Raw genomic sequence first — 18,916 nt, 5'->3', positions numbered from 1 at the left:
TATTTATTTATATGCCAAATCCTACACAGAAAGGCAATCATAATACTTCATACATCTGAGGGGAAAAATCTTAAACGTAGTAGTTTCATTTGGTTTAGAGCAAGGAGGGAGCCGAGGCTATACAACAGTAGGATTCCACCACCTGCGATCATGGAGACACTCTGACAGGATTAAAACACACACTCATCGTACAACTTCTTATATGGAGAGGAGCTACACAACATTTTGCATTCTAAAAGATTTGTGGAAGCCTTTATAAACGCTTCCTGTTTGAAAACAACAACACCAACACCAAAAACAAACAACAAACAAAACAAAACAAAACAAAAACAACAAAACCACAATGTGGTACAAGAAAAAAAATCTTGAACTAAAGAAATCACCTTTTTTATGACATGAAATTTTGTTGAGGGTTAGGTAGACTAGAAGTTTCACAGGTTTGTCCTTACATGTTTTTCTAGGGAAACTCCAAGTCAAGGAAAACAAATGAAACAGGAACATTTGGAGTACACCTATACCAGCAAATGGCACAAGGAGATGCTGCCAGACACTGTAATTTGGCTGTGCATATCATGCAGTTCTGGTATAGAGTTGACCTACACCACAGGGAACACTCTCACACTATTTCCAGGCACAATTTAGAAGCTAACATGGGTCCACCGTTAATAGGTGGTCTGCATTTCTGCTTTGGAGGGTAAGAGTGTAATAGTGTGGCTATGAGCTGCTCCACACATATTGGCCTCGGGGCCAGGCACTGATGTGGCCCTGCTGCATTTACTAGTCTGGAGTAACTGCCAGACCGATGGTCTTGCGACAGCAAAGCCTGCTGTGTGCAGCACTGCTGGAGTTGCTGTTCATTTAACCAAGAGAAGAGTATGAATGCGGAGTTATGTTCAACTCCTCCACAGGTCCCTCGCAGAGTCCCCATGGCTCTCACATCTCCTAGGATGGAAAGTGTAGGATGGAAGAGGAAGCAGGAGAAAGCTTGATTCCCTGGTCAGTACCCATGGACCCCACACATAGCCCAAACCACCCTTGGCCAGCTGTCGGCCAACTTTGCTGCTCCCCTTACACCAAGCGGCAGAAATCACAACAGGAGTTACTCACTCACAGCTTAAATAAAAATTGTTATGAATGCTAGGGGGCTGATTATAGTCGGACAGCACACATTTTCCTTTTACTTTTTATACTACTGTTGGAAATTATGCACCAACTTTCTTTATTAAATTTATGTTATTTTGGTTGACAAAGCAAATGCCTGTGAAAGCTATGAAATGCCACATTGAGATTTCTATGCAAACATTATACATCTAAATCTCTGATGTAAATTTCCTCCTAAACCAGTTTTTCTTTCCCTCTTAATTCCTCACTGCCAAATAAATGTATTTCCAGCTGTATCTGTGGGAAACAAATAGTGTCATGCAATGGCCAGCTAGGAAATGCACACCTGTCATAAACTAAAGAGCATCTCAGGGGATATATTGTATTCCATTCCCAACTTACCAAGAAAGGATACAATGGAAAAAATGGATTGGTGTCAACTACCAGATGTTTTCAAGCCTCTCTAATTAGGTAAAAATTAAACAACTGCTATGTTCTATATTATAGATATTTTGCAGATGTGTAATTCACATAAACATACAGAGTCTGATTTTCATTTACATTGAGGCCTCTTTACACTGCTTTGGCATCATAACATCCCTTAATATTGGTATAAGTTATTTACATGCATTTTAAGTTCCTTTTATACTAAAAGGGTATAATAATCAATTTCACATAAACATAGGAAGATCAGCCCCATCATATGTTGTGGAAGACTTTAGCAAGGAGTCTTGAGTGGCAATGAAAAGAAAAAGAAGTCTTATTCTGCTTTAATATTTACATTTCATGTAGAACAAATCTGCTGAGTATGAATTAGATTCAGTGCATCTGAACTGTGCATCTTTGCAAATGTCACTGCATATTTAATGTAACTGTGATTAATTTGCTCATGAAGAACACAAAATGTTGAGCTATGTTTTCTTTACCCACTCATCCCTTTTCCTCAGGCTCTGCACAAACCCACTTGACAAGCCCCACGCTGCAAACATTTCCAGAAAAAAAAAAAAAAGAAAAAAGAAAAAAGAAAAAAGAAGTCCTGCACATACCCAAAACAACAGCACTTACTCATCTTCTAGATTAAAATGAGAAAAATTATCATTAGGTAAGGTAAAAGAGTAAAACTTTAGCAAAATAATTAAGACTGAACTACATGAACTACTTCATTCTGCTCCTAACAAAGATGAAGGAAAAAATAAATAAATTTCCTTGTCCTTTCATAACAAGAAAGCTGTTTTAGCTAGCTCTTTACAGCGACTCACAGAGAAAGTTCCACAAGATCAAGTATACTTTGAGAAATACATGTGTCTGCTTACAGAAAATGAACATAATATATTTGTACCTTCACCCCAAGTAATAATTACCAGAACTCTCCACAGTTAAATACATATTCCTAACCCAAATAATTCAGTATTTTTGAAAACAAAGAATATCTGTTATACAATGAAATAAAAACAGCAACCATGATTGACAACACTCATCAGCATCTGTCTCCAATGGTATCAGTTAAGCTTTTCTCATACACTTCAGTCTTGGGTGTCTATGCCAGTGCTGTTACAACAACACAGTCCCTCCAATATGGACGAAAAGCCTGATGTACCATATGCTTAAAAGAGAGAATGCCTGGACTGAAAATTATTATTATTACAGAAGATTAGACAAACATACATTCACAGTGTATCATTTCGCACTTGGAGAAGACTGAAGCATGGTTATTAATGGATTTGATTTCTTTCTCAGCATTCAGGAATCATTAGTTATCTTTTGGCCATCTGGTCTAATTTTTAATTCTTTTTTTTTTTTGAGATGGGCAGGCATACTGTGTCCTTATAGCAACCATCTCTTTTTTATTAGTATAGGCAGTATCTGTCTAAATGACAGTGCACGGGTTGAAAGCATTTGTCCAAAAATCTAACATGAGAGCAAGCAACAACCCCGATTAAAATGTTGCATTTGTTTTGCTCTGTCACAAAATGCTCAGATAAAAGGAATATGAAAGTGAGTGCTCGTCTAAACTGCATGTTCAGCTACATTTGGAAGAGAGTTTTGTGAGCTGCAGAGCAGTCTGGTCTGGATTTCTTGTTTCATTTCATGTTCCCTCTGTGAATAAATTCAAAATTACAAGAAGGGAATAGATTTTAACACACTTCAGTCTGTGTGTAGTACGAGGATGAAGGCTGTCACCTGTTCATGAGCAGCATGTGCAGAAATATGGGCTGACAGGCCAAAGAGAGCCCAGGAGACATCAGCAGTTGAGCTACAAACTCTATTCCAGTAATCCAGGATACCGAGTAATGTGCACGTTAGTTTAGGAATCATTTATATCTCCTTTTCTGTTTCAAGTAGTCTAAGCTGCAGGACCTGCTAACACATCTAAAGAATGACTCTTCCCTTCTTTTCTTCATTTCAGTCTCCTTGTCAACCTGTGTTCTCAGTACTTTAGATTTCCAACTTCTCTAGGTCTTCTTTGTTTGCCAGTTCTCTCTCCATTTCTCCATTCTTACCCAGCATTTTCTTTAAGATTTTGTTCTACCAGTTATTAGCCCTCTTCTTGCTTCAAATCACCTTTCTTCCCTGCTGCTATGAGGATGCTTTCACCTCATGATGCAGTGTTATCCAGATGCACGTGAGCAGGCTCTGGACAGGTCAGCCTGTGTCTAGATGTATTACCATGCATTACCAGAGTTTGTTTTATCTGCTAGCTACACCCCAGCAAACTGTTTGTATAGCTCTGCTGCTGGTAGTTTCCACGCTTGATGTTTTGATGTTTCAGGCTGTTCATGCTGAACGGACCTGCCTCAAGCGATCAGACCAGGGATCATTCACGTATCTTCTTGAAACACTAAACCCTCCCAAATCACCCAGGCTTAAAAAAACTGCAAGAGTACAATGCAGGCTGAAGTCACAGAATCAATACAAAATACATGGGCATCCTTTCCTGTACATCTTACTCTCTACAATACCAGTAGTTCGATACTGGTAACTAGCAGGCTGTATTCATCACAACCACTTTTTGCTCAGTATATGCATTTACAAGGGCACGAGCCTGACAGCTGCATGTCTCTTCACCTTTCGGCAGAGCCCAGCAGTTAGCTAGGATGTGCTGCTGGTATCTTGCCTTGGGAGATGTGGTCAAGGGGGTCGTGGGGAGGTGGGAAAGGGACTGCTGTGCCCCTATCCACTGAAGGAAGCCCATGGAGTACCACCACCTCCCAGGCTCTAGAATGATGTTTCCAGCCCCAGCTCCACTTCTGGCCCACCTCAGTGTCCCAAGGCCTGTATGAAGATAGCAAGCTGCTGCGAGAGGAGTCCAAGCTGAAATACACAGCTCCTTCACATAAAGCGTGAACACTTGCCTTCATTTTCCACTTGCTCAGCAAAGTTACGTGCGTGTGAACCTGGCAGACACAGGAATGACTGGCCTGGAGCTGCTGGAAGCTCCTCACAAGCCCATGCATCAACAAATGGGTCTGGGAAATATCAGTAGGGCTGTATGGGATGGGAACCAGGGCAATCTCAATCGGTTTTCAAGGAGATGAAAGGAAGTTTACCAGCAGTGGTGAATAGTGGTGACAGAGACCTCTGTCTCTCTCTCCTGTCTGGAAGCCCACCCATCCAACAAAATATTCCCCTTTACTCCAACACAGGGACATCCCTCTCTTCCCTCTATTGCCAGACAGGCCTTTGCACCTTCAGTTGCCTGTCTTTACTCCACAAATGCATTAGATATCCTGACTCTTTAGGCAATCACATAGGTTACACAGCCCTGTGGCTTCATGTCTATGTACTCCTTTTCCCAGCAGCTCACCGAGTCCCCAGCCACCTACCCCTTTGGAGCCCCCTCACTTGGACCAAAAGTGCTGTTGGAGGAACCCAGCTTCTAAGATGCAGCATAACAACAAAGGTATTTGCAAATGGGTTTAAATACACCTGGTCTTTTAATTAGTTCCTAGCACAGATATCCAGTGCAGCTGAGTGGATAGTGGGAAGCCGGAACCAAAGAATTCCTTTGCCCAATACGAGCACCAAACACAATATATCACCAAACCTCAGCTGTCTTAAAGGCTTCCCTTCCTAAACACATCCTGGGCCTCATAAAACAAAAAGAGTCATTAGACCATGGGCCTCACCTTAAGGAAGTCTACTATTGTCCTGTAATCTCTCTCTTTCTCTCTTTTTTTTTTTTTTCTTATCTCTGAGGAAAAAGCATGTCTAGAGAAACCCCTGCCTAAGTCAGTCCATGCAGCCCTATCTGCTTTACCCCTACATGTGCCTCCTGAAGAGTTAAACTGTAAACAAGCCAGCCAGCTCCCACTTCAGTAAAATTCAAAGAAAGCCTTTGTCAATCTGTATAGGGAATCTAAAGAGTGAGAGCAAAGAACATGGACTACAGTACTTAGAATAGAGAATGAAATGGTTCTCTCTGTCTCTTTTTTCTTTTTTTTTTTTTAAGAAAAGAGCAGTCCAGTTCTGACTACAGCAATATTTTTATTCTGAATATTATCATTCCTACTGCAAAGAAGGAGCAGATGGAATTTCTGCTCATGACTGTAAAGCAATTCAGCACACTCATTGCCTGGGTCAATACTGAATTCCTGAGCTTCAATGATATCGGTAAGTTAGGCTCTCTCTTCAAAACCGAGGTATTTCATGATGTGTGTAAAGCTGAATGTTTGAAATTAAGCATTCAACTGCAAAGAAGAGAGGGATTTTGGAATTTGGTTTGTGATTATAAGCACTTTTCTATTGGATGGTCAATTATCACACATCGCCTTCCAAGCAAAATAGATCACTAATCTTTTGGCACAAACATTTATCTTCATCCTAGCAATACTATGCCTAATAAGAAAAACAAACAAACAAACAAACAACTAGAACCTCTGTTACCAAATTATACAGAAGAAACAAGTACAAAGATTTAACAAAGACTGTCTTACTTAAGATTGTTCAAAATGACAAAAGTGGATATATAGTTAACATAAGCAATGTTTGACATTTCTAATCAATCTACACAATGAAAGTATGTTCTTTGTAAAAGGCTTCTTGAAATCTTCAAAAAGCAAGTTTATCATGCATGGAACAAGAAGCACAGGGGTTTAAATTGAAGCAAATAAGGTTCAGGTTAGATAGTAGGTACATGAAGCACTAATGAAAGATTGCCGAAGGAAGCTCAGAGACCCCCATCACTGTAATTCTCAAGAACAGGTTAGATAAATTTGGCAAGATTATATAGTATGTTCATTCAGCCTTCCATGGCTCAGGAAGGAAAAAATATTTTGTTCACTTCAGATCACTGAGCTGTGTTATCATAGCTGTGTATTAATTTTTAATCATACAGTTTGCTACCTAGCACTTAAGAAACATACAGTATCTATTTGCATTTATGCAGCTTCCTTACCTCATCTGACACATCAGAAAAGAACAAAAAAAAAAAAAAGAAAAAAGAAAAAAAAAAAAAAAACAGAAAAATCATCTCATTTAACAAATGTATGGCAAGCCAAAGATTCAGGAGTTTCAGCTCCCAGTGCCATACTCAATAATCAGATGTAATAGTCCTTCATAATGGGCAAAGCAGGACTAGGTTGGGTTCTGGAGGCATTAACTCAGAATTTCCTTCCTATGGTTGGTTTGTTTCAAACAAAATATCATTTAAAGAAAGCTTTATTTGTTTTGCCTATAGCAGCTGAACTTGCACAGCCATTCCCTCTGCCATCATCTTGACATCATAAAAGAAATATCAAGAGACTTCTACTGACAGCTTCATGAGCTGACTGTGATTATGCGACATGTCCCAAGGAATGGAGCAAGGAAATGGAGAATTCAGATTTTACAAGAAAACTTTGAGAAAAAAAAAAAAAAAACAAACAAAAAACCTCTTTAAGGGAATTGAGCAACGGTAGCATCTTAACTGATTCAAAATATATTATTCAGATTTTACAAAACACACTCATTAAACTGCCTGATATCAAGTAGTTATTAAGTAAAATATTTTCCTTTACCTATCCTATATTTCCAATTACTTTTTCTTAAAAAAAAAAAAAGACAAGCAAAATTTGACATGCTTTGATTTTCATACAGAATTGCACTAGAAGCCCACCTAGCTGCATTTAAAAAAAAAAAGAAAAAAAGAAAGAAAACACCCCACTTTCAATGCATGAAGTTCTTGGGAATGATTTGGCATTTCAAGAATCATATTTGATAGATGAATTATGAGTTATGGTAAAGCATACTAGAAACAAAACAGATATCTGACAATGGATGGTGGAAAGGTAATGAACTTGCAGACAAAAAGCTTTGAAAGCGAAAATTAAAATAGTGAGAATTGAATAGCTATTGACAGGACAGATGGAAAGTTCAGCTATAAGATAAAGTGAACCTGAAATATTTAGACAAGTAATAGATGTGTGAATTGAAGGCATGGAAACAATCTTCCCTGCTTCACCAACAATGTCAGTTTAGAGTCCTTTGTGACTGTGTACATTCTAGGAGTACTTTCCTGAAGAGTAGTTTGCTGAACTGAATGCTGTATGGATAAAAAACTCAACGTTTAGTACATTATTAGAAAATTGAATTTCTTGGATCTGTCTCTTTGGCTACATTTGCCAGGAGTCATAATGCACTAGAAAAAATAATTTGAAAATTAAGGAACATTTAACTGACAATAACATAGTTTTCCATTTCATTTATAAAAATTTTAAGATATTTCTAGGTTTGCTGATGATTTTTTTTTTTAATTTCATCATTATTATCATATACTACACATATTAACATGCACAATATATTGTTTTGTACACATGGTACTGTGCTATATGTTTCAACTCCTACCTTCAGGAGTTTTCTCTATAAGCACTAGGTAATGAGTTAATCCAAAATGTATCTGAACTTGCACATTTGAGATTTAAGAAAAAAAAATAATTACCTCTACTTTAAGCTGTATTTAATCTAAGAGTGACACTAGAGGATGTTCCTATGAGTACAGGAATGGTCTGAGTAGAAGCTGTGGTCCAAATCTCTACAAGGGCCATCTCAGACCTTACAAGTTTTGGCTCTTGGGCTACACCTGCCAAGGCTGAGTTAGGTACTTAGGGACAAAAGTAAAGAGGAAAAACTGATGCTCAGAAACAATATTCACACAGCCAACACACTGAATTTCTTAAGTCCCATTCATATATGGGTCCCTTGTTTGAAGCTCCAACAGCGACTGAGCTCCCCCAGAACATGCCTTTGAGCATGGGAATCTGGATTTATCCCTTAAAAATATTGTTATCATTGTAATAAAGACAGCAGTAGTGGTGCCTATCCCTTTGTACTGCAGGACATGGTTAGAACATTTCTCCATTTGAGCTGTTTTAAGACACATCTCACATTTTGCCAAGCAGCTGTAACCAGACATTCCTCAGCTGGGAGAGAGAGACAGACTGACCGATCAAACACTTTCCATCCCTCATGTGGACAAGGATAAAAGGCATGTATCGGGCAAGGGGACACCAAAGAAAAGAGCCCAGCGTGGTTCTGCAGCACAGAAGCAAGGGGATTAACCTTTGATGGGGAGGAGTTTTGAATCCCAATCCCACTTGCAGAAACTGTTTACATATTTTAATCTAATAATTTGCTAATTCAAAGCACACAAGCAGTCCCAAAGTGCAGAGAAACCCAATTAAATGAGTTGAATAGTGAGCACCAGAGCCCACGAACTACTTTACTTGCCTTTACTTGTTCCGTTTGACAATCTATTCTGGCGTGTTTGCATATACAGATTATCTGACAACATGTAGGTGCTGGCTTGAATAAGCAGGAGTGAGACGATCAGAAAGACTTAACATATCATAAATATGTGGGGCCACTTTTCAGGAAATTATCCTGAGAAGGATTCTTCTCATGAGTCACTGAGACAGTAAGCTAGGAATTGCACACATGAAAATAAAGCACTCTAAAAGAACAAGAACAGATAAAGAACATCACTGCAAAATATTTCTCTTCACTTTTTTCTTCTTTCCCATGCCATCACTAATAGATGAACATATAAAGCTCTCGGCTCTCATAAATTTCAGCAAAGGTTGTATATTTTATCAAAAAGAACAATAAAAACAAAAATGTATTTCAATAGCATTCAGATATTCTAACCAATAAAGATTTGTACCAATACATATCCAAAATAGATCCTAGTGACTAAAAGCTGTATTACAGTTCATGCCAGTTTAGTCATAAGACAAGAAATGGAGATATCTGGGGGTAGTGGAAAGAAATTAATTGTTCACCTTGTTCCACAGACAGGTGGAAGATGAAATAGTTATAAAGTGTGTTTCTCCTCACTTTGTACTCTTATGAATAAACTGTGTCTGTGTTAGTCTCCTCCTTTACCACCACCAGTGGCAATCACAGCAATGATACCAGGTTAGAGAGCTCTTCAACCTTATGAACAGTGGCTCGTGAAGAGGCAAGTGACAAGCTGAAGGGCAGAACAAAGGACGTGGTAATTCTGAAACCCAGTCTGTGATATATGGCATTTCCTTTGGCTCTAATGAGAAAGGGAGAACAAGAAACTAGCGTATCAGTTTGTCAGCATGATCCTCTAATAAACTTGACTGCATCTGATCTATAGCAGAATTTTGACCTAGCGTTGTGCTTTCTATCAGAAAGCCCCAAAGAAGCATGGAAGAAACATCAAACTCAAGTATGGAAACTTGAAGTCTGAGCTGAAACAATGCAAACTATTTTTCATAAAAGACAGTGGAGGAACCTACGAGGAAAGAAAACCAAGTGGCAGTGGAGAGCTGTTTCAGCAGCAGCAACAGGATACAGGCACCGAAATCCTGTATTTAAGAAAGAAAAACAGAAGTACTACAAAGACATGGCTAGAAGCCTAGAGCAGCAGATCTCAGTTTTTTGGTAAACTGTTTCACCTCAGCGAGGCTCTGAAAGCTGTAGGATCCTATCCCTTGCATCTCCCTTTTTTACCCAGGACTCCTGTGCGGCTGCCTCTCCTTCATCAGCCATTACCTGAACGACCCTGATAGCCTTCTTTGACCTTCCACACTCCCTATGCTATGGTTGCAGCCAACTCTTCATCAGTCTCATGGTCAGAAGCACTGAAACAGCTTACGCACTTGCTGAACTTATCCCAAGCCATGTGGGTAGCTCTGCATCATGTTTTTCAGCAGTGCCAGTTTCCTCAGCAGTGAGATTGCTATTTCAACTTGCGCACAAGACTGAATCAGGTACACCACTGTATTCAGCACATGGATAAGCACATTTTCATGTCAAAATGACTGAGAAAACTAGTTTCATTTGCTTGATTTAAAGTGTAAGCAGGTCTTGTAACCGTGTCACAGCAATTTTGTGTAGAAATGTATGCTGATACCTGATTATGAAGTTAATAGGATTTTCTCAGAGTTGTTCAACTCATAGATTCAATATATAAATTTTCTGTTGTCTGCACTACCGAGGGTAATAAATTATCACAATCATTTTCCTATTGTGTAAAATCTTCCCTTCCTCCCTACCCCCGGGACACTTTACTTAACATATCAATTGATTGCTCATATATGGTCTGTAACTAGAAAACCCTCCCAAGGCCAAAGCAGAAAGAGGGAAACCAGACGGCATTGAATTTTAAAAGACCTATATATATGTATGTGTATGATTCTGCTTAGTGAGACCTTCAAAACTACAACTTGCTAAAATGAGTTCTTTTTATAATGTAACACCTGATAATACATCCAGTCAAATGCCTGCTGATGGCTACAGTCAAACATTGAAATGTAAGACCTGGAGTCTTGTCTCACAGGCTCCAGGCTTAATTCTGCTATAAAACACATTGGATGATTTGGTACCTGTAGCTCTTGACACCTCAGTTTTCCAATCTGTAAAACTGATACTTAGATCTAGCTAATGTGAAGTATTTTGAGGTCTAGCGATGCACATGCCATGGAAAAGCTCATATTACCTTGCACTAATTTTAAATGGGAAGTGTATCTAACTCACTAATTCTCTGTAATTCTCTGTGGTGGGTTCGTTGGTTGGTTGGATGCTATTTTGGTTTGGAGGTGTGGAGTACCAGGGTCAACAGTAGACGTGGGATGTCTAAGACCTGACCTGGTAGGAAGCAGCCACAGGCCCTAAAGAGAGATTTTATGTGATGCAAGCAATGAAACCAGTTTCAGTTTACATGTATGTAAGGTTGCCCTACCCGTGCATGAAAAGCAGGTTATATCAGATTTTCTGAGCAAAGTAGGGATTAACTGCACAGACCCTAGCTCACCGTGCACACTGTGGAGGTGCAAGCAGGGGCTGATTGTGGCTTCACAACTCTTTAAGACGAGGACTGCTAAGTGTTGTTTCCCACTTCACCCTTTCTCTTTGGGTTGTCCCTGACTGCAGTCCACAATAGTCAAGGGAAGGAACAACAAGGAAACTTCCATGGAGGGAATGTGTTTTACATAAATGCTTCCATAGGCCTGACTACTGTTTCCTGAGAAAGGAAACTCCATTCATCAAGTTTGTAATAAACTGACATCTCATCAGCAGGGGAAACAAGAGGAAGGCACTTGTGAAGGCAGAAATCTGTCCCTTTACATATATGAACTGTTTTCCTTTGCATGCCTAATCTGTGAGGTGACTACAGTTTTACCCACTAGTGCTATAATACTCACATGGGAAACATTAAGTTAAATATTACAAAATTAAAGTGTAAAAGTTATTGGAAACTAGAGCTGAGCAAAATATTAGAATTTTCATCCTGGGGGAAATTCTAATATTTCAACGTTTGTTTTCTTCCAAAATTAGGATGGAAATGTTAAAATACCTCTTTTTTTCCTAGAATGAACATGTTCTCAGCCACTTTGACATTAAACTGAATTTGACAAAGGTGTTACAACATCTCCTGGGAATTGTTGTTAAGGTACCTTGTACTTAGAATTGTGTTAACAAGCGATATTTTAGTTGGGTTATTGAAACAAAACCTTAAAGAATGACTGGGGTCAGGCAGAACATTTATTTCATCCTTTTCTTTCTTCAGGTTATTTAACCCTTTCATTTCCTTTAGGAAGGAAAAAAAATGTTCTACTCTGAAAGAGAAACAAGTTTCAAAATAGAAAAGTCAAACCATTCCATTTTTAAGGCATTCAATAAAGCGTTCTGGATTTTGCGTCTAATCCTTAAAATGTGACTTTTTGTTTAAACTTCAAAATGAGAAAATTAATCTTGGTTCTCATGTTGTTCCCTAAACTCATCATTAATATGGATTAGTTCAGTAAATAGTTTCAACTCAATTCTGTAACTGAATTTTATCAAGCATATCAAGAAAAAAATAATCACAGAAAAAATCCATTTCTGCTTTTATCGTCTTCGTTCTTCATAAGTTTCCTGGTTTGACTACATGACTCCATACTTGATTTTCAGTCTAGAAAGTTGAAATGACCTTGTCCCTTTCAACACTAGCAAGCAGCATCCTGAGAGCTTATTATTTTTGTCTCTTTGAGAGGAATATTTCTTTTATCCTGACATTGTGTGGCTGGATGCTGCATCCTGGGTAGATCACTGTTCTCCTAAGAGCATTGCTGGTATGTTGGCTACAATCTGTTGACTTCCTGAGTGGAGGAAGTAAGAGAAGAATGGAAAAATCTCAGAAAAATGTCCTAATAGAGGTGAAAAGGTATCTCAGTGCAATTAAATGCACACCAAGGCACTTGAGAAGCAAAAAGAGGGGTCCCCACTGTTCAGATTCTCTGTGCAGATTTAATCAGACTAGAATTTTTGCACTTACAGATCATTCATTGATCTTCTGATGTTAGTTTATTTGGCTGGTATTTTCGAGACATCTGAGGTCTCAGGCCCTATTTATTTAATAATAAAAAATAAAAAAAATAAAAAAAAAAAGGTCCTGAGACCTCAGATGTTTATATATACACTTTTTTTTTTTTTTAAATCCCTGTTCATATTTTTGCTGTTCTCATACAAAGGCTAAAGGTTACAGTTTTAGTTTAAGCATAATATTTTCATGGTTCATAAGAAAATCTGTATTAGTTTACATTTTTGGCAACTTTCATTATACCCTAGTGATTCCTAGAAGTCCTTGTACTTTCCTGCTGGTGAGAGATACTTTCCATAAAATAACACAGTATAAAAATAGCAATTATTAACTCACTGTGATGTATTTTGTTAAGGTGTGGAGAGCATATTCAAAGGACTATATTTATTTGGTGTCCAGTTTTGTGTCCATATTTTCCCATTTAAAATTACTAAATTGCAAAATGTACATTTTAACCGGTATTAGAAGTTTGACTAATGAAAAAGACAGGAGTTAATCCTAGTGAGTTGTTACATTTCCATAGCTCTCATGTCTTACAGGTTAGCTGAGAGAGGATTTTAGAGGGTCTGTGCACTGCAGAAGGGTTATATTTTGAAAATAAATTGATGTTATTTCAGAAACTCCAGTCCTCTACATTGATATTATCAAGGTTGGTACCCACATGAAGTATTTCTGAGTCTAATGAAAATGTATTTTCAGCATACTGATGCAAAAGTACTTTTAATATATTTTCTTCCAAAGGATCCCTGAGTTGTCACAAATGTGTAGATTCAGTAAATTCTAAATAATGTACATAGGAAGACAGGACCACACACATGCATAGTGCTGCTCACATGCAGGCACAAACAATACTGAACATATTGCCTACAGAAAGCCCAGTCTTGCTCTACTTACCAGTGTGATCCATGAAGCTTCTGAGCCTCTGAGACCAAACAACCCTGGCAGTTTTCATCAAATTTCATCAACCTCCCCACATGTTTATCCTTAGACTTTTAATATAAAACACTACAAGATAGGGTACACTTCTACCAATCATCTATGGATCATTAACCATTGATCAATGAGTCTCTTTTTGAGGGTGGTGTGAGGTACAATCTGGAAGATGCCTAATACATGCATGAAAGATTCGTCCACCGGAAAAGGTTAGCCACTGATACAGTGAGGTTAAACTGATGAGTCAGTTTTCACCCAGACTCTTCAAGTTTAAGACTCTGATATTATGGGTGAAGCACAATGCAGCCTAAATTAAGGGAATTATTCCTCAAAGCTAACTTTTGGTTCTGCATCCCTGTGCTGACTGTAAGTACAGACACAGAAGAAAAACATTTAGAATCACAGAATCACAGAATTTTTTAGGTTGGAAAAGAACTCTAAGATCATCAAGTCCAACAGTTAATTTGTTCACAACCGGTGCCTATCTTTATGTCCTTGAATCACGCTGAGGATGAGTTGCTGCCATGAGCCTTCTTAGGCAAAAGGTGCTTCTTGCAAAAAAAATCTTTATGTCTTGTTGCATGGTACTTGTGCAGGACCATACATGTCCACATTCTGCGTGAATCTGTGGGAAGACTACAGCATTGTAGATGGGCTAGCAGTGCTATTTAATATTTATAAATGTATTTTTGTCTTTTTGTAGAATTCTCCTCTTTGGGTAGCTGGGCAATAAAAAAGCTTGTTACTGCTTTTATAATCTTGCAGGTATTATTTCTTCTACCAAGTCTCTTTTGAATGCCCATACCAAATCTACGTATTCTAAGATTGGAACCTATTAATGAATTTTCAGTATGCATTTACAAACAAACAAACAGAAAACAACAAAACACACAACTAAGAATGTTTACAATTTATGTCTGTCTACAACTCTTTTTGACTAGCAGAAGCCCACACTCACTCCTGAAACAAAAAGACATAACAGGAATAGATAGCTCTAGTAGCATGAGATGTGTATTTTACACATCTATACCCTAATAACGTTTTATATTGCACCAAATAAATGTTGAATGTTGATCAATTTTCTGTACCTATTTAGCTCAGAAAACTTTCTAATAATTTCTTAAACTGCTTGAAAAGATGTCTACCAAAAATGATCTCCAGAGACATCTAAAGTAACTTGTAACCTCAAAATAAAAAGCAAAGCCATGAGCAAAAATATGGAGCAAAAGGCAATAGTGGTAAATTTTCACATAAAAATTTCACCCAGAGATTCAAAGCAAGTAGTATGATATCTATTTCACAGATGGAGAAAGGCATATGCAGGAAGAAGGAACATCAACCCAGACACTTACATTTTTTATTTCCTTTCCCCAGGCTTTCATCCTGGATGTGTACTTCAATTTGTAGCTGTAAAGGCTATGTAACAGTGTACAGTAAAGTCAAATATTAATGCAGATTAAACAGTGCAAACAATGAAGATTATGAAAGGAAGCTCTACATTAAACTGTGCAAGAGGACACAGCAGGAGATAAGCTTTAAAGGAAGCTTTGATTATAAGCAGGATAACATTATGAGGAAAATTATAAGGCAAATGCTGTGAATTAACGCAGTACGTTTAACAAGAGCTCTGAAAGGCTGCCCCTACCTTAGTATTTTCACCAGTGAGTGAAATAACAAAAACCAACCTCCATGCTTGGCAGAAAAACATCTCTTACCTTCCTACCAAAAGATTTTTACATGTTTCCTTAGTAATAGTAGTGGCACGTGTTCATCATAGACTATGCAATTTTCCTGAGTAAAAGCCCAGATAAAGTCAATAGCCTCATCATAGTGAAAAAGAATAAATAACGTAGGCCAAACACATATGCTAGAAGCTGTGCACTCCTATCCTACCACTGAAAACAGAGACCTTGCCACAGATTTTGAGAGAAGCAAATGCAGACCTGAGCAGTTTTAATTGGAACAATAAAAAATAATAAATAACTGATCTATTACTTCTTGTTATATTCACATGTTCTGCTTCACTACTCATATTCCAGGTTCCTGTCCCTTCACCTGAAATATTTCCACTGCTCTAACTTTTCTTCTCTTTCTTTCTAATTACTTTGTCTGGACATGCTGAACAAGTTATTCTTATCTATTGACTTCAGCCTATTAGGCAAATTCTGAACATGCTAAAACGACTCATGAAGATCAAGTTAGATAATCTGTCTGGTATAATATTTTTCAGCACACTTAGATTACACATCTAATCACAGATGTTATGATTTATTTTTTGAAATATATTCACTTTAATATGGTTTCCAAACTAAAATGTTTCTCCCCAAAAAGCATGTGCAATCTAATCTACTGATCTTTATGTCAAGCAACTTTGAGTACAAAATGAGTATTGTACATATTTTATATCATATCAGAACCAACTGGCCTGAAAATTTCTCCAGGGAGAAATGAGGGAAAAAATCCCCTGAAATAAAATAATTCTATGAATGTTGTATGATGCTTAATGAAGAAGCTTTTGCAATGATCTCATAACCTAGGTCATGTTATTTCTGAAATGATAAGCCTATACACTGAGCTTTACAAGCAGTAAAAATCTAAGCCAAAAGTATTAAATAGTCATCTCCAAAAGCTGAAATCCTGAATGAACCACTACAATACAAATCCACTTGCAGGACATCGGGAAGAATCTAGGATGTGTTTTGTTTTTCACACCTAGAGCTTAGATAGAAAATTCTACTGGGGTGAAGTGGGGGGAATGTCCAATCTATGCTTCATTTCACATAGACTTTCTATGCAATTACACATGAAAGTTTTTTATTTATTTATTTTCTTCACTTACTATTTTATTCCTGCAAAATGACCTTGCATGTCATAACATTTGGAAGAAAAAATAAAAGCCTGCCAATACTGGCTTTTAGCTATACCATGTGCTGCCTGAATGATTCAGCATAGCTACTCCTTTCTGTTCACCTAAGGCAAAGTAACCTTGGGAAGCGAAAGTGGCCTTGGCAGCACCCACAGAAACTTCACCCAGGGACAGAGAAAGCAACCATAGCTCCCCAGACAAAAATTCAGCTTGGGAAAAGTAACAATCCAAAGCATCAATGAAAATGAGATACAACTATTGCTCTGCAATCCCGTTTCTAATTTCTAGATCAACCCAAACTGCCAATTCTTCCTCATTACTGAGCTGGAAAGTACTTCAGTCTCTCCTGAAACCCAGTTCTTCTGCTTTTCATTACAAATACGTTGCCTGCCTTGAAATTCAGTCTTCCTGTTATTTGCAGTCTTTTGGAGTTCTTTGTGGGTATTGCTTAGACTTAGTTTCCCCTTACTTTCAACCTTCCTCCCAGCCTCCCTCCTGTTATTTTTATATACCTACAGGCAAGACTGCAAAAGCAGGGCTTTATTAAGCTTTTATTAGGCTTTAATACTGTTGAGATTCTGAGTCTGAAATATTTCTGCAAGGCTACACCTTCCAGCAAGGCTTTCACGCAGCTTGATAACTTGTCCTTAACAATAGCAGTTATTAGGACCTATACTGCAAGTGCTCATTTTCAGTTAACAGTCTGTCTAAGCTCCTGTAAAACTGTTAAGTTATAAATCACTTCACTCTGTTATTACAAAAAATAAAAAAAAGTGGTAGCATACAATTAGCAATATAATTATAGTATTATTGTGCTCCACAAATTATACAGCCAGGCCCCCAACACATATAGCTGCAGGGCCCCAGTGCAGCCAGGAGACTTTTTTCTTCTCAAGCAACAGATGTGTCAAGATGAATTAGAAACCTGTTTCAAAATGCGCAATCTTAGGGCTTTTCTCTCTCTTTTTTTTTTTTCTTTTTTCTCTTTTGCTGCCAAATCTGTTTTATCTTTTAAAGTGTCTTCTCTAATAAAACACACAAATCAAGTATGATTAAGACATAGCTGAAGGCAGTGAAGTTCAGGTTAGGACTCCAACATTTAGCAAGCCTAGCTTGCAACTTCAAGTGAGGATGCTTATGTGGTACTAGGCTATAAGCCAAGATGCTAGCACATGCTAGAAAACGTTCACAGTCCATCCATATATATGGAAGCTGAAGTCCAGCTTGCTTCTTTTCTCAGGAGAAATCTCTATGAACACAGAATATGTACAACCGGCACTGAAGAAGAGTGGAGTGACTTGTTCACACCACTGTTGCAGTTAAGGATGCTCCTTTCTTCAGACCATAGCCCACCGAGACTGTCTGCCACATGCTGACTGACATAAGACAACGACAATTTCCCCCCAAAATTTAGTTAAGCCTCATTAAGTGAAAAGGGTGTTGAGACAAAATGTTGGCTATTTTATACATGTATATAGTTAAAATGAGCAGTTGCATCTGACTTCTATTTACAGGCACATGCATGCAAATTAAGCCACAGACCTGCAAGAAAAGTCAGAAGTCGGTAACCTTTCACAAAAAGTGACATTTGTATGAAGATATCAGGGTTGCCCAAGTAATCTATTAATCTAAAATAGTTTGCCACACAACCACGGCACTACTTACAATTTTAACACTGTAGCAAATATTTCCAAACTGGGATTCAGTCTTTCCATTTATAATAGGGCATGAGGGAGAAAATATGAAATTATTAATCCTTGTCTTTTTTTTGCCTTTACACAGTTAAACAGCAGCTGAAATCTGTGCTCTAATAACAAAAGCGTAGAATCTCCAGGACCGCTTTTCATTCTCCAAGAGCCAAGAACAAAAGCAGCAGCTGCTGCATCCCAGCCACCTTTGGTAACTCTTCTTTTGAAATACACTGATATCCCTGGGGGACTTGAGGCAGTAGAGAGAGAGCAAAAGGAACCTGTGCAAAATAAAAATCATCGCAAACATGTCTAGGGAGGCAGAGGATTACAATGCAGAAGGATTTCGAGGCTGTAATGGGCTGTAGATCTACTTCTGTCAGAAGGCATCCTGTCTCACTGTCTGGCTTCAGTTTTCTGCATAGCTTTCTGCTATAATTAGTCTGATAGCTGTGCACTTATTTTAGTGAGCAGCAAAGCAGCTGCTGGAGTTGCCTAGAGCTGGACTGGTGTGTCAGCCTA

The 18,916-nt window shown here is 38.1% G+C and overlaps 1 long non-coding RNA gene across 1 annotated transcript in view; it reads right to left on the bottom strand.

Moving 5' to 3' along the window:
* The window catches only part of LOC136786870 (uncharacterized), a 57,885-nt gene that overhangs the window by 8,561 nt on the left and 30,408 nt on the right, over positions 1-18,916 (bottom strand). The gene's annotated exons all lie outside the window — the stretch shown is intronic.

The sequence above is a fragment of the Anser cygnoides genome, chromosome 1 (assembly GCF_040182565.1).
Source record: "Anser cygnoides isolate HZ-2024a breed goose chromosome 1, Taihu_goose_T2T_genome, whole genome shotgun sequence".
Lineage (NCBI taxonomy): Eukaryota > Metazoa > Chordata > Aves > Anseriformes > Anatidae > Anser > Anser cygnoides.
Note: the sequence above shows the minus strand (reverse complement) of the source record. Positions and strands in the feature narration are given on the sequence as shown.